Source organism: Arvicanthis niloticus, chromosome X (genome assembly GCF_011762505.2).
Source record: "Arvicanthis niloticus isolate mArvNil1 chromosome X, mArvNil1.pat.X, whole genome shotgun sequence".
NCBI lineage: Eukaryota > Metazoa > Chordata > Mammalia > Rodentia > Muridae > Arvicanthis > Arvicanthis niloticus.
The window spans coordinates 17,498,270-17,514,490 of NC_047679.1; the positions used below are offsets into that span (position 1 = coordinate 17,498,270).

At 39.6% G+C, this 16,221-nt stretch overlaps 1 pseudogene; it reads left to right on the plus strand.

Annotated features, from left to right (window-relative positions):
• The first annotated feature begins 14,491 nt into the window (after positions 1-14,491).
• On the plus strand, positions 14,492-16,092 carry LOC117694284 (uncharacterized; annotated as a pseudogene).
• The last annotated feature ends 129 nt before the right edge of the window (positions 16,093-16,221 follow it).

Below are 16,221 nucleotides of genomic sequence, written 5' to 3' on the forward strand. Positions count from 1 at the left end.
TAACATTAGAGTATAACCACAATTCTTGGAAACAAAACCAATTTTTAACAATGCAAACAATTTATTTTCTCTAAAATCAACACCAAGTAGATTAACTTTATGTTACAAAGATTTGTTGCCAGTTCTTATATATGAATGCACGATAGTGCAGCTTTTAATATCTCACTAAAGAGACATTGTTTTTTAAATCTTATTTTTATACATCTGGTCTCTGAATGACTCCAACCCTGAGTTACCAGTTTTAAGTCAACTTTCTATTATCAAGGTTGCAAATTTTTAATCGTATCCAATAACTTATAGGCTGACAATCTACAATCAAGACATTTAGAATATATAAATACCTTTAAGACCAATCAGAAACAAAAATGAAGTGAAAACACATCTTATATATTTAGACCAAACAAAATTTCTTGCTTTCTCTAGCTGTAATTTCAAGAAAGAAGCACCTTGTCACAGAGATTTTTCTAGGACAAACAACTCTTAGCTATTTTAGAGAATCCAAAAAAACTGCTGGTCCCTTTAAAAGCAGCTTACACTGACAATCAACTTTTGGAAAGGGCTTTTCCAGCTCAGCTCAACTCTTAGCTACAGGTGTAAGAAAACTTATCAGCCTCTGCTGTGCATATTAAGACTGCCTTTAAAACCAAGTTAAACTAGACCAAGGGTTGGATGCATAGCAGCTTTAACGATTTTTGTCTTTTGAACATGAAACAGAACACCATTCATTCAGACAACTGAAACAAAAAAACAGACAATTGACACACATGGACATCGGCATGCCAAGGACAAACAATAAACAAAGAAGGGCAGAATTATGGATTTCTCCTGTAAAAGCCAGAGAAAATTGCAAGACGTCTCTTGAATTTTCTCCTGTTTCTAGGAGAGCTCTGAAACAGCCTTTTCCTTCTTTTGCTGACACAACCCAGAAAGGACAACTGCTTTCCTGAAGCCCTTTCTCTCTCTCAAATACATGATCTAACTCTTCATCTCTTTTTTTACGAGATGTATTGGTGGCTACTGATATTTACTACTCAGTGCCCTGCCTTTTCAGTTTTCCAATTCTTTCTAACCCTGATCCTCTTGCCTGAGGCAGCTCTTGGGCTGAGGGCAGATGCCTATTAGTGTTCTCCTATCCCAAAATTCACTGTCACCTCCTAGACGAGCTTGTGTCGGGTCAACACTTACTCAACCTAGACCATATCCCACTTAAACACACTTCCTGCAAACACAGCCATAACTTAGCTAGCATCAGTGCTGTTTGTTGCTCACCAAGTGCTCAGGATACTCTTCTATTTCCATTTTCTGTGGAGCTCCACCCAAAACAGTGTTTGTCAGCTGGTCTTCTGTTCTCAGGCCCCACGTTTGGTGCCATTCTGTAGCCACCTGGAGCTATGGGTAACCAGGTTCACCTGGAAGGAAGGCTGGGGATGAAATGGGAATGGAGGGTGAGAGAAAACATGGGGCCAAGACAACATATTCTGATCAAGGCCCACAGTTTAATATTTTGTTTTCACATATAAAGAGGAAGCTCCACCCCCAGAGTCTCTCTGGCTGGGTAAGGGGATAGCAGCCTGGAGGTGTCAAGGCAAGCTCAGCAGGCGGTCCATTCTTCTTAGCTCCTGTAGCAGACTGCTGGTCACCAAAGCCACCTGCAATGCCTCCTAGGTCCTATTGTTTTGGTCTACTGTGGTAAATGACTCGTTCATGCCTGCTCAAGGCTGAGGGGTGGGCACAGATAAAGTTTGTATGAGCTGCAATGAAAACCCAGGCAGTAGACAGAAATACACTGATAGTGAAAGTGAGAATGGTGGTAGACAGAAAGTGACAGCTTCAGTTGTGATACAGGCAGAGCAAATGTGATAGTCATCTGCCCAGAACCAAAACTGTCAGAGATTTGAGGATCACTGACAGAAAGCAAATGTTGGTATCTTGAGCATGTTGTAAAAGCAAAGTTCCCAATACTGTAAGACACAAGGGATATGAAGCTCTGTGTTAGAAAATTAAAGTTGAATACTAACATAGGAACAAAAAAGCACCAGCCTCAGAAAACAAAATAAGATAAAAAACCTACAGAGCTCATCTGTACACAGTTCCTGTCAAGGGTATGGGAACAATCCCAAAGGTATAAGTTCTCTTTGCATCTCTCACTCATCCATTTTATAATCTTCTATAGATGCAACCAAGTCTGGACTCTACATCTTCCCTGGATTGTCTGTCCATCCTGCTATCTTCTATTGAATGGAATCTTCCTAAGGTCTTTTTCTTATTTATTTACTCATTTATTTATTTATTTATTTATTTATTTATTTATTTATTCAATTTACATTACAGTATTAGCTTCCCTTTGCTTTACACCTTCTACCTCATTCCCCCCCGCCTTTGTCCTCTGACTTGAGGTTGTACCCTTGTATCACTCAATCCCGGCACAAAATGTCTGCAGGAATATGTGCATCCTCTACCACTGGCTTTCAGACAAGGCAGTCCAGTCATGGGAATGAGATCCACAGTCAGGTAACAAATTCAGGGACAGCACCCTCTCCATTTGTTGGGGGACCTGCATGAAGTCCAAGCTGCACATCTGATACATATGTGCTGAGAACCTATGCCCAGCATTTGCTCACTCTTTAGTTTACGGTTCATTTTCTGGAGCCATCAAAGGCCAAGTTTAGTTGACACTGTTGGTCTTACTGTGTATTCCCTATCCTCTTCATATTTCTTAAACCTTTCTCCCACTCTCTTACAAGACTCCCTGAGCTCCATTTGTCTTTGGCTGTGGGTCTGTGAGTCTGTTTGCATTAGTTGCTGGGTGGAGCCTTTCAGAGAATAGTTATGGTAGGATATTTTCTGCAAGTATAACAATATTATTAGTAGAATCAGGAATTAGTTCTTGCCCATTGGATAGGTCTCAATTTGGCGCAGCCATTGGTTGGGCATTCCCTCCATCTCTGCTCTATCTTTGTCCCTGCACATCGTGAAGGTAGGGCACATTTTTGGGTTGAAGGTTTTGCTGGTGCTTTGCTGTCCTTATACCTCCCCTAGGAGTCCTGCCTGGCTATAGGAGTTGGTGACTTTCAGACTCCTGTGCTAAAAGTCTCAGCTAGATTTTTCTCCCATCGAATCCTGGACCATCCCATATCCCAGGTCTCTGGCAGGTCCTAGAGATTTCCTCAGCTTCCCAACGCATATTTCCATTCTCTCTTTGATGTCCTCCCTATATTTGATCCCCCTGCTCAGTTCTATTTCTTCTCCCCTCTCCCCTCTCCCAACTAATTCCCTCTCTGCATAAAACTTCAATACCTATTTTATTTCTTATCCGAGAAAGATTCAAGTATCTTTCCTTGGGCAGTTTTTTGGTTACTTGGCTTCTTTGGTTCTATGGATTGTAACATGTTTATCCTGCACTTTATGGTTAATATACAGTTATAGGTGAGTACATACAAGGCCTGTCCTTTTGCATCTGGGTTACCTTGTTCAGGATATTTTATAGTTCTATTCATTTGCAGTAGATAGATTCCCAATTTTCTTTAAAAATCACCATTTTGACCTTTAAAGTGGCTGTGCAAGCTTAAATTCCCATCTGCAAAAGAGGAATATTTCCTGTGCAGCAGACCCTCACCAGCTTGAGCGGTCAATATTGTTTTTGATCTTAGCCATTCTGATGGATGTAAGATGGAATCTCGGTGTCAACTTCATTTGCATTTCCCTAAAGATTAAGGAGTTTGATAATTTCTTTAAGATTTTTTGGCTGTTTGAAATTCCTCTGCTAAGAATTCTTTGTTTAGATCTGTACTTCATTATCTAGGTGGCATTACCTGGAGTTCTTGTCACGGATCTGGGCTCCAGTAGAGCAGGAGTTTTCTGACAGGGTTGTGGGTAAAGATGTGGAAGCCAGAAGAATTGTAGTTGAGGACCGGTTGGGGGTATTTGTTTTGTCTTATCTGAGTTTCCTGGTACCAGATTGGTCTTCAGTAGACTGGGAGTATACTCACAAGATTATGGGCTTTGATATGGAGCCAGACAAAGGCCATGGTTTTGAGACTGTAGTTTCTAGTGAGTGTGTGGCTTCTGGTAGAGCTGGAACAGCACCAGTATTTCTGATATCTGGAGTCCTCCTTTCAAAGTCATCAGAACTTAGTTACTTCAAACTGATCAGCTGCATGTTTCCTATAAGGCATTATTACAGAAGAGAAGAAAGAAAAGACCAGGCATCTAGTATATCTGTGTATGATCAAATCCATGGCCTCTCCACTCTGTGTGACCTGCAAGGTTCCCATGTCCATAGATGGATCCCAAAACCTTTCCAATGTGATCTATTTGATTTTATGTTTCAATTTGATTTGAGGCAGCTTCCCACTGTGATAGTCCCAGTTGGCTAGACACTTACTATGGTAGACAAGAGTAGCTAAGGTTCTGAGAACTAGGGTCATGACATTCTACCTCTTTCTCTGGCTTTATAGGCTTTTGACACATTTGTTTGTTTATTTGTTTGTTTGTTTGTTTGTTTTGTGTGTATGTTGTCACACTTTGAAGGATGAATATTTTGGTGCTTTTTTCCCACTGCAAGCATAGTAGTGGGGCAGTATTCCAGAGCAGCAAATTCTCCCTTCTAAGATAACCTAAAATGTGATTACAAATACATGATCCCAAGATCAGATGAGAATTATAACTAATGTGCAAATGTGTCATAACAGTGTAGGTAATCCTCACCCTGAGTTTCTTCCTTATTTAGTGCAGATTACCTGTATTGTTAGCACAGAATATAGCATCTTAAGGGCACAGGAAGTAACTGCTCACAACCAATTATAGCCCAGATATCAAATATAAAATGTAAAAAAATAATTTTAAAGGGAGCAAAAGAAAAACATCTATTCATACACAAAGAGAAATATTTCAATTACCCAAGACTTTTATCAGCAACCCTAAATGCCATAGTAGAAGGTAGAGAAATATTTTAAAATATGAGAGCAATAAACTGTGGGTCAAGAATGCTATACCCTGCAAAATTACCATCATGAATTGACTGAGGAAAAATGCATTTTGAGACAAACTCAATTTAAAACATTTTATTATATCTAAGACAGAATTGTGCAATGATATTGGAAGACATTTCATTGATAACATGTACAATTTTTTTTAAATTCCATTATTATTATTATCATTATTAAATCTTTTTTTACAGTCCAGTCATTATCCCTCTCTCAGTCCACCCTCTGACTGTTCCTCATCCCATACCTCCTCCCACATCACCCCATCTACAAGAGGATGCCCCCACCCCCTACCACACCTCACTAGACCTCCTCACTCCTTGGGGTCTCAAATCTCTCAAGGATTAGGTTCTCTCACTGAGGGTTGGCCAGGTAGTGCTCTGATTTATATGTGCTGTGGGCCTCATATCAGCTGGTGTATGCTGTCTGGTTGGTGGCTCAGTGTCTGAGAGTTCTTGGTGGGCCTAGTTAGTTGAAACTGCTGGTTTTATTTTACTAATTTCACTCATTTTGAATGTTTCATCTTATGCTCGTTCAGAGTATGTTGTTTCATTTTCCCCAAGCCTTTTGTATATATCATAGTGTTAATAATTTGAGATTTTTGTTTATTAGATATATTTGTTTAGTATAATAAAATTTAACATTCTTTTGTTATGGATCATATACTTGTGTATACTGAGTTTTTGTTATTGGATATTATATTTACATTACAGATTTTATCCCCTTACCCTTATTCTGCCCACCACCCAGGAACCTCCTATCCCATCCCTTCTCCTCATGCTTTTATGAAAATGTGACCCCACCTAACCCCCAACTCCCACCTCCCAACCCTCAAATTTCCCCCACTTGGTGTTCAGCCTTCATGGGACTGGGGATCTCCTCTCCCACCTATGTACAACAAGGCCACCCTCCACTTCATGTACAGATGGAGTCATGGGTCCCTCCCTATGTGCTCCCAGGCTGGTGGTTTAGACCCTGTGGAACTCTGGCTGGTTGGTGTTGTTGCTCTCCTCATGGGGCCACAAACCCTTTCTGCTCCTTCAGTCTTTTCTCTAACTTCTCCATTGGGAAACCCTTGATCAGATTAGTGGATGGTTAGCTGTGAGCATCTGCCTCTGAATGTGTCAGCCTCTGGCAGACCTCTACGGAGACAGCTATATCAGGCTCTAGTCAGCATGCACTTCCAGCCATTCACATCAGTGTCTGCCTTTGGTGACTGTACATCGGATGGATAACCAGGTGGAATGGTCTCAAGACAGCCCCTCCTTCAGTTTCTGTCCCACACTTTGACTCCATATTTGCTCCCTTAAGTATTTTTGTTACTCAATTCTGAGTAGGACTGAGGCATTCACACTTGGTCTTCCTTCTTCATAAGCTTCATGTGGTCTGTGAGTTGAGTCTTGGCTATTCCAAGCTTTTGGGCTAACATCTGCTTATCAGTGAGTAAACACCCTGTCTGTGCTTTTGTGATTGGGTTACCTCACTTAGGATGATATTTTCTAGTTCTGTCCATTTACCTAAGAATTTCTCAAATTCATTATTTTTAATAGCTGAGTAATACTCCATTGTGTAAATACACCACATTTTTTGTATCCATTTTTCTCTTAAAGGACATCTGGGTTCTTTCCCGCTTATGGCTGTTATAAATTAAGGCTGCTAAGAACATAGTGGAGCATATGTCCTTGTTATGTGTTGGAGCATATTCTGGGAATATGCCCAGGAGTGGTATAGCTGAATCCTCAGGTAATGGTATGTCCAATTTTCTGAGGAACCACCAGACTGATTTCCAGAGTGGTTGTACCTGCTTGCAACCCCACCAACAATGGAGGAGTGTTCCTCTCTCTCCACATCCTCGCCAGTATGTACTATCACCTGAGTTTTTGATCTTAGCCATTCTGACTGGTGTGAGGTGGTATCTCAGTGTTGTCTTGATTTGCATTTCCCTGATGACTAAGGATGTTGAGCATTTCTTATGGTGCTTCTCGGCCATTCGAGTTTCCTCAGTTGAGAATTCTTTGATTAGCTCTGTACCCCATTTTTAATAGGTTTATTTGGTTGTCTGGAGTCTAATTTCTTGAGTTCTTTGCATATATTGGATATTAGCCCTCTATCAGATTTAGGATTGGTAAAGATCTTATCCCGGTGTATTGGCTGCTGTTTTGTATTATTGACAGTGTCCTTTGCCTTACAGAAGCTTTGCAATTTTATGAGGTCCCATTTGTCAATTCTTCTTTTTTTTTTTTTTTTTTTTTTTTTTTTTTTTTTTTTTTTTTTTTTTTTTTTTTTTTTTTGGTTTTTACAAGACAGGGTTTCTCTGTGTAGCCCTGGCTGTCCTGGAACTCACTCTGTAGACCAGGCTGGCCTCGAACTCAAAAATCCACCTGCCTCTGCCTTCGCTGGGATTAAAGGCATGTGCCACCACCACCTGGCATCCATTTGTCAATTCTTGATCTTAAAGCATAAGCCACTGTGTTCTGTTCAGAAATTTTACCCTGTGCTTAGGTACTCGAGGGTCTTCCCCACCTTCTCTTCTATCAGTTTCAGTATATCTGGTTTTATGTGAAGGTCCTTTATCCACTTGGACTTGAGCTTTGTACAAAGAGATAAGAATGAATTTACTTGCATCCTTGTACATGCTGACCTCCAGTTGAACCAGCACCATTTGCTGAAAATATTGTTCTTTTTCCACTGGGTGGCTTTAGCTCCTTTTTCAAAGATCAAGTGATCATAGGTGTGTGGGTTCATTTCTGGATCTTCAGTTCTATTCCATTGATCTTCCTGCCTGTCTCTGTACCAATACCATGCAGTATTAATCATTATTCCTCTATAGTACAGTTTGAGGTCAGAGATGGTGATTCCCCCAGAAGTTCTTTTATTGTTGAGAATAGTTCTCTTTATCCAGGTTTTTTCTTATTCCAAATGAATTTGCAAATTGCTCTTTCTATCTCTATGAAGAATTGATTTGGAATTTTAATGGGAATTGCATTGAGTGTGTAGATTGCTTTTGGCAAGATGGCCATTTTTACTAAATTAATCCTGCCAATCCAGGAGCATGGGAGATCTCTCCATCTTCTGAGATTTTCAATTTCTTTCTTCAGAGACTTGAACTTCTTGTCATACAGATCTTTCTTTTGCTTGGTTAGGTTCACTCCAAGGTATTTTATATTATTTGTGACTATTTTGAAAAGTGTCATTTCCCTAATTTCTTTCTCAGCCTGTTTATCCCTTGAGTAGAGGAAGGTTACTGATTTGTTTGAGTTGATTTTATAACCAGCCACTTTCCTTAAGTTGTTTATCAAGTTTAGGAGTTCTCTGGTGAAAGTTTTAGGGTCACTTAAGTATAGTATCATATCATCTGCAAATAGTAAAATTTTGACTTCTTCCTTTTCTATTTGTATCCCTTTGACTTCCTTTTGTTGTCTAATTGCTCTGGCTAGGACTACCAGTACTATATTGCATAGGTAGGGTGAGAGTGGGCAGCCTTGTCTAGTCCCTGATCTTAGTGGGATTGCTTCAAGTTTCTCTCCATTTATTTTGATGTTGGCTACTGGCTTGCTCTATATTGCTTTTACTTTGTTTAGGTATAGGCCTTGAATTCCTGATCTTTCCAAGACTTTTAACATGAAGAGATGCTGAATATGGTCAAAGGCTTTCTCAGCATCTAGTGAGATGACCATGTGGTTTTTTTGAGTTTATTTATGTAGTGGATTACATTGATAGATTTGTGAATATTGAACCATCCATGTATTCCTGGGATAAAGTCTACTTGATCATGATGGATGATTGCTTTGATGTGTTCTTGGATTCGGTTTGTGAGAATTTTATTGAGTATTTTTGCATCAATATTCATAAGAGAGTTTGGTCTGTGCACTCTTTCTTTGTTGTGTCTTTGTGTGTTTTAGGTATGAGCTTAATTGTAGCTTCATACAACGCATTGAGTATTGTTCCTTCTCATTCTATTCTATGAAATAGTTTGAAGAGAATTTGTACTAGGTCTTCCTGGAAGGTCTGATAGAATTCTGCACTAAAACCATCTCACCCTGGACTTTTTTGGTGGGGAGACTTTTAGTGACTGCTTCTATTTCTTTAGGGGTTACAGGAATGTTTAGATGGTTTATCTGCTCCTGATTTAATTTTGATACCTCGTATCTGTCATGAAAATTGTCCATTTCCTCCAGATTTTTTGATTTTGTTGAGTATAGATCTTTGTAGTAGGATCTAACGATTTTTTAATTTCCTCAGTTTCTGTTGTAATGTCTCCCTTTTCAGTTCTGATTTTATTCATTCAAATACTGTCTCTGTGCCCTTTGGTTAGTCTGGCTAAGGGTTTATCTATCTTGTTGATTTTCTCAAAGAACCAGCTCCTGGTTTTGTTGATATATTGTATAGTTCTTTCTGTTTCTACTTTGTTGATTTCAGCCCTGAGTTTGATTATTTTCTGATGTCTACCCCTCTTGGGTATATTTTCTTCTTTTTGTTCTAGTGCTTTCAGGTGTGCTGTCAAGTTGTTAGTGTATGCTCTTTCCAGTTTCTTTTTGTAGTCACTTAGAGCTATGAGTTTTCCTCTTAGTACTGCTTTCATGGAGTCCCACAAGTTTTGATATGATGTGTCCTCATTTTCATTAAATTCTAAAAAGTCTTTAATTTCTTTCTTTATTTCTTCCTTGAACAAGTCATCACTGAGTAGAGCATTGTTAGTTTCCAGGTATATGTGGGCCTTTCATTGATTTTGTCATTATTAATGACCAGCCTTAGTCCATGGTGGTCTTGGATTATTTCAATCTTTTTGTATCTTTTGAGGCCTGTTTTGTGACCAATTATATGGTCTATTTTGGAGAAGGTACTATGAGGTGCTGAGAAAAAAGGTATATTCTTTTGTTTTAGGATGAAATGTTCTATAGATAGCAGTTAAGAAAATTGGTTCATAACTTCTGTTAGTTTCATTGTATCTCAGTTTAGTTTTTTGTTTCCATGATCTATCCATTGGGGATGTTGAAATCCCCCACTATTATTGTGTGAGGTGCAATGTATGCTTTGAGCTTTAGTAAAGCTTCTTTTATGTACGTGGGTGCCCTTGCATTTGGGGCATATATGTTCAGAATTGAGAGTTCATCTTCGTGCATTTTTCCTTTGATGAATATGAAGTGTCCTTTCTTATCTTTTTTGATTACTTTTGGTTGAAAATCAATTTTATTTGATATTAGAATCGCTACTCCAGCTTGTTACTTGGGACCATTTGCTTGGAAGATTGTTTTCCATCCTTTTATTCTGAGGTAGTGTCTGTCTTTTTCACAGACGTGTGTTTTCTGTATGCAGCAAAATGCTGGGTTGTGTTTATGTATCCAGTCTGATAGTCTATGTCTTTTTATTGGAGAATTGAGTCCATTGATATTAAGAGATATTAAGGAAAAATGGATGTTGCTTCCTGTTATTTTTGTTATTGGAGATGGAATTATGTTTGTGTAGCTATCTTCATTTGGGGTTGTTGGAAGATTACTTTCTTGCTTTTTCTAGGTTGTACTTTTCATCCTTGTGTTAAAGTTTTCCACCAATTATCCATTGAAGTGTTGGATTTGTGATAGGATATTGTGTAAATTTGGTTTTGTCATGGAATATCTTGGTTTCTCCAACAATAGTTATTGGGAGTTTTGCTGGGTATAGTAGTCTGGTCTGGCATTTGTGTTCTCTTAGGGTCTGTATGATATTAGTCCAGGATCTTCTGGCTTTTATAGTCTCTGGTGAGAAGTCTGGTATAATTCTTATAGGTCTGCCTTTACATGTTACTTTACCTTTTTCCCTTACTGCTTTTAGTATTTTTTCTTTGTTTTGTAAATTTGATGTTTTGATTATTTGTGGCAGGAGGCATTTCTTTTCTCTTCTAGACTATTTGGAGATCTGCAGGCTTCTTATATATTTATGAAGATCACTTTCTGTAGGTTAGGAAAGTTTTCCTCTATAATTTTGTTGAAGATATTTACTGGTCCTTTAAGTTGGGAGTCTTTACCCTCATCTAAACCTATTATTCTTTGGTTTGGCCTTCTTATTGTATCCTGGATTTCCTGGATGTTTTGGGTTAGTAGCTTTTTGTATTTTACATTTTCTTTGACAGTTGTGTCAATGTTTTCCATGGTATCCTCTGCACATGAGATTCTCTATTCTATCTCTTGTATTCTGATGGTGATACTTGTGTGTATGACTCCTGATTTTTTTCTAGGTTTTCTACCTCCTTTGTAGTCTCCCTTTGAGATTTCTTTATTGTTTCTACTTCCATTTTTAGATCCTGGATGGTTTTCTTTAATTCCTTCACTTGTTTGGTTGTGCATTTTTGCAAGTTTTAAGGGATTTTTGTGTTTCCTCTTTAAGGGCTTCTACCTGTCTACCTGTGTTCTTGAATTCTTTGAGAGTGTTATTTATGTCCTTCTTAAAGTCCTCTATCATTGTCATGAGAAGTGATTTTAATTCTGAATTCTGCTTTTTGGGTGTGATGGAGTGTTCAGAGCTTGCCATGATGGGAGAACTGGGTTCTTTTGGTGCCATGTAACTTTGGATTCTGTTGCTTATGTTTTTGTGCTTGCCTTTCGCCATCTGGTTAACTCTAGTGCTACCTGCACTCACTGTCTCTGACTGGAGTCTGCCTTTCCAGTTATCTTGCTTGTGTCTAAACTTCTCAGGGTCCACATGTCTCTGTGATCTTGTAATCCTGAGCTCCAGCTGCCCTGAGTACAGTGGCTCGTCTAGGATGTCTCAAGATATGTTGTCTCCACTGTGCAGACCAGCTAGGTATCTGGTGCTCTTAGTGCAGTGTCTCCTCTAGGATGTCTCAGGATAAGGTGTCAACTGCTTTGAGTGCAGTGGCTCCTCTAGGATGTCTCAAAATATTGGTGATGGCTGCTCAGAGTTCAGTTGTTCCTCTAGGATGTCTCGGGCTATGGTGTCTGTTGCTCTGAGTTCAGTGGCCTTTCTAAGATGTCTCAGGATGAGGTGTACAGTTGGGAGCAGACTAGCCGGGTGTCTGCTCCAGGCACCATGCCCAGGAATGGAAGGGGAGTGGTATTCTGCAGGGGTTTGGTTTCGGTGTCTGCTGGGTACTAAGTGCTCCCTGCACCAATTTATAGCTCATGGGCAGGTATAGGACAGTGGGTGAATGTTCTTACCTGTTGTTCTGAGCTCAGTGGCCCCTCTAGGATGTTTCAGGACAGTGTCCACATGGTAGCATACCAGCAGGGTGTCTGCTCCAGATACAAGGCCCAAGCAAGGGACAGAATGGGAGTGGTATTCTACAGGGGCAGTGTTTGGGTGTCTGCTGGGTACTAAGCACTCCCTGCACCCAGTTACAGCTCTGGGGCAGGCGTAGGGCAGTGGGTGAGTGTTCTTACCTGCTGCTCTGAGTTCAGTGGCTCCTCTAGGATGTCTTGGGATAAGGTGTCCACAAGGGAGCAGACCAGCCCAGACCAGCTAGGAATTTTCAAATTTCCTTCATGATTTCCTACATGTCACAGGTCTAATGCAGTAGTGTGCTGTTTTGTCACCATAAATTTGTGTACATTCCGAATTTTCTCTCTATTGACTGAAATACAGTTTTCCCACTAGTGTTTGCTACAGTATGTTACTTCAATTTCCCCAACTTTGTTTTGCCTTTCTTTGTTCCTTTTAATAAGGTAGATTTTAGAGAATTTTTCTGGATGATTGAGAAGAGAGTCTTGTTGGAATTTTCTTTAGATATCTGTCATTTTTATTTAATATATAATGATATTTTAGTCTAAAGTTTCCATTTTCTGGTAGCACTGTCAGTGTCAATGGGTTATAGGAATCCTCCACTCTCATTATGCTGTGATGAATCTGTAGTTTTAGATCTACTATTGTTCATTTTATGAAATTGGATGCTTCTTTGTTTAGTTCAGATAGACTTATGATTGCTATGTCCTTCAGTGTGTGTTTTCTCTTTCATTAGTAATAAGTATCCATTTTCTATATCCCAGTTAATTAAAAGGGCACACTAGCAGTGGAAGGTATAGCAGAGCCCAGTCACAGAGCCAATAAGGCAGTTTTAAAATGAGCTAACATGTGTGTGTCCTTCAAGTGCAGCAATTGAGTTTGAAAGCTCACAGTCTTTTGTAAGTCTAATGCAGTAGTGTGCTGTTTTGTTACCATAAATTTGTGTACATTCCAAATTTTCTCTCTATTGACTGAAATACAGTTTTCCCACTGGTGTTTGCTACAGTATGTTACTTCAATTTTCCCAAATTTGTTTTGCCTTTGTAAGCTGAAAGCCCAACCTAGGATCCTGCTGAAGGAGTCCCTTGCTCTTGTTCTTCACTGTCCTAGGGAAGTACCTTCCTGTGGTGTGCATAATGTGGCTGCCATCAACAAAAGCTGCAAAGAACTTACTAAAATCACTGATGATTACTTGAAGTCCCAAACCCTGAGACAATTACTGATGTTTGTTGTGCTTGCAGACAGTAGCCTATAATGTCTATTTTCTGAGAGGATCCATGAGCATCTGACTGAGCCAGATGCAGACACTTATACCCAAGCATTCATCTGAGGTTGTTGATTCCTATGGAAGATGTAGGTAAAGAATTATAGGACCTGAACAGGATGGCAACCCCTTAGCTTTCTAATGGTGTCAACTAACTTGGACCCATGGGATCTCTCAGAGAATAAGACACTAACTAAAGAGCATACACAGACTAGTCCGATGTCCTCTGCACATTTGTAGCAGAGGACTGCACTGTCTAGCCACAGTGGGAGAAGATGTGGCTATTCCAGCAGAGACTTGATGCCCTAGAAATGCAGTTCGCCCAAGGGAGGGAGTATCTTCTCAGAGGCAAAGAGGAGGGAAGATGGTTGAAGAAGTCTGGGAGGGGGTCTGGGAGGGGATCAAAAAATAAAGCATGTAATGATCTAAAAAGAAAAAGAAGAAAATATATACCAATTTACTCTATTTTTAGTACATTAAAGCTGTTAGGTTTTACATAATTAAGATAAAAATTATTAATTTAAACAATAAAAACAAGGAATGAATTTGATGGATCTAGTGAGAGCAAGCAGACAAAGATAATAAGCTTCTATCCATGTCCTTTATATAGGCTGCCATCTCCAGGTCTACTCCAGATTAATGGTGGATCTTCTCATCTCAGAAGAGCTGTACTAAAGGCTTATCTTCTCACCTGGAGGATGTGGAATGGAAGTATGTCATTGGACTTAAAATGATTTCATTAAAATAATACTTGGAGGTTTGTTCAGTCATTTGTGTTTTAGTTACTTTCATATATGGTCAAGTGAACAACCAAAAAAACCCACTCTTGACAGTCCTAGTAAGTTACAAAGGATATTTGATATATGACTGAAGAAAACATTAAGAAGAACTCTGACACTTAGATCTGGCTACCTTAAGACATGCCTTCCATTTGAGCACAGTTTGTTGAATGTCCTAAGGGTCAGAGGCCCAATGTAAGAATATTTTCTCTCCAGCTTCAGCAGTGTATACCTTACTGATGTTGTACATGCGAATTAGTGGCTCTGTGTTCTTTCACTGCATATTAGGTGAGACTGATAATAGTATGGGTAATATTGGAGTCTCACTAATATTCTGGAGTGTTTAAAGTAGGTTTCAACTAAGCAAAACATGAATGATTAATGGAAATGTGTGTGAGATGCCAACAGTCAGCAAGGCTTTGTTCTGAGCAGAAACTTGTGCCTAACTGAATGGTCTTTCACTCAGGTTCTCCACTGTTGGGGGCCGACTTTTAGCAGAAAGCAGCTATCAGCTTTGCAGCCATCTTGAGTCATATACCCTGACATGAGACTTGTATTACAATAGCCTACAACAACTGAGCACACTCTGATAACATCTTGCTTTGGATACCCAGGACTTTCCTTGGGGGTGTGAGATTAAAGGCGTGTGAGATTAAAGGTGTGTGAGATTAAAGGGGTGTGACTTAAGAGTGTGAACTAGAGATCAGATTTAGAGACAAGACCTAAGGGCATGATTAAAGGTGTAACTTAGAGGCATGGCTTAGAAGTGAGACATATAAAAGGCAGAGGCAGATGGTAGAGAATCAGACTCTTTAGATATACTCTTTAGGGAGACTCTTTAGACAGTACAGCTAGACTTGGGACTTGGACTAGGAAGAGAGACTGAAGAATAAACGGGATTTGAATCACACTCTGTCTGGTCTCCATTCTTTGAGTCCATCCTCACTATCTCTCTTGCTGAACCCCGACCCATGGACTGGAGCGGCAGCCTTGGCCGGGACACAGTGGCCACAAAGCACGGAGTGGAGAGGGCTCAACATTTTAGGCACTTCATATTCTGGAAACAATGACTCATTCTGTTTTTTACACTTCATGGTCCTAGTTGATTCTATAATTGTATTTTCTTATATTCATATTTTCAGGAGTGAAGGAGTGAATCTTCAGAGTTACTGGCTTCCTTTGCAGCCTATTATCCTTGGGGTGTGGAATCATTCTTGCAAGCAGCAGATACTGGCGCCTCTGGGAATTTGATGATAAGGTTGTCCACCTTATTTACATTGGACTCTGGGAAGCATATTACAATTGGCAATGTAACGTCTCTGATACTGAGATTATAATTCTGGTACACAGCCCTGTCAACTCTACCTGGACAATTTCACCTGTATTTCAATGTGTATGGAGCCTTATATTACTGGCAATGCTGATAAAACCTGTTGTGATTTTTAGCTCAGCAGCCATTAGGGTCAGCATAATCAAAGCCTCAGTCCCTGAGATTCAGATAGTGTGTTACAAGATCTCTGTCTTAATTCTGATTTTCAGCAGCCTTTGTACCATTTTTTCTGTGACCCGGAACCATGTAGTAGAGCTCTATGGCAAAACCATCCTTGACTTTCCACCAACGTTTCCAGTTAAGAAAGAAGCCCTGATTATAAAACACAGCACTCATGTGTTTCCAATTGGGATCCTGACAACCACCCTGTCACTCTTTGGTGTGATCATGTTCCTATTTGAGATAAGTTCACTGAAAATTAAGAATAAGCTGAATGCCTATCATGCTTCCAAACGGGCTGATGACAGGTCCATAAATGAAGATTCTGTTATTTGCAAAATGTTCCAGGAGAATGCCTGAAAAAACCTTCTGCAAGCATATAGTACTCCAGTAGTTATTTACTTATCTAAAATAAAGTATCACATTGAGTTTTTAGTGTTTTTTAAGCTTTTGTCTTCTGCTTGTTGAATGTGTTCCCTCCTTCAAAGA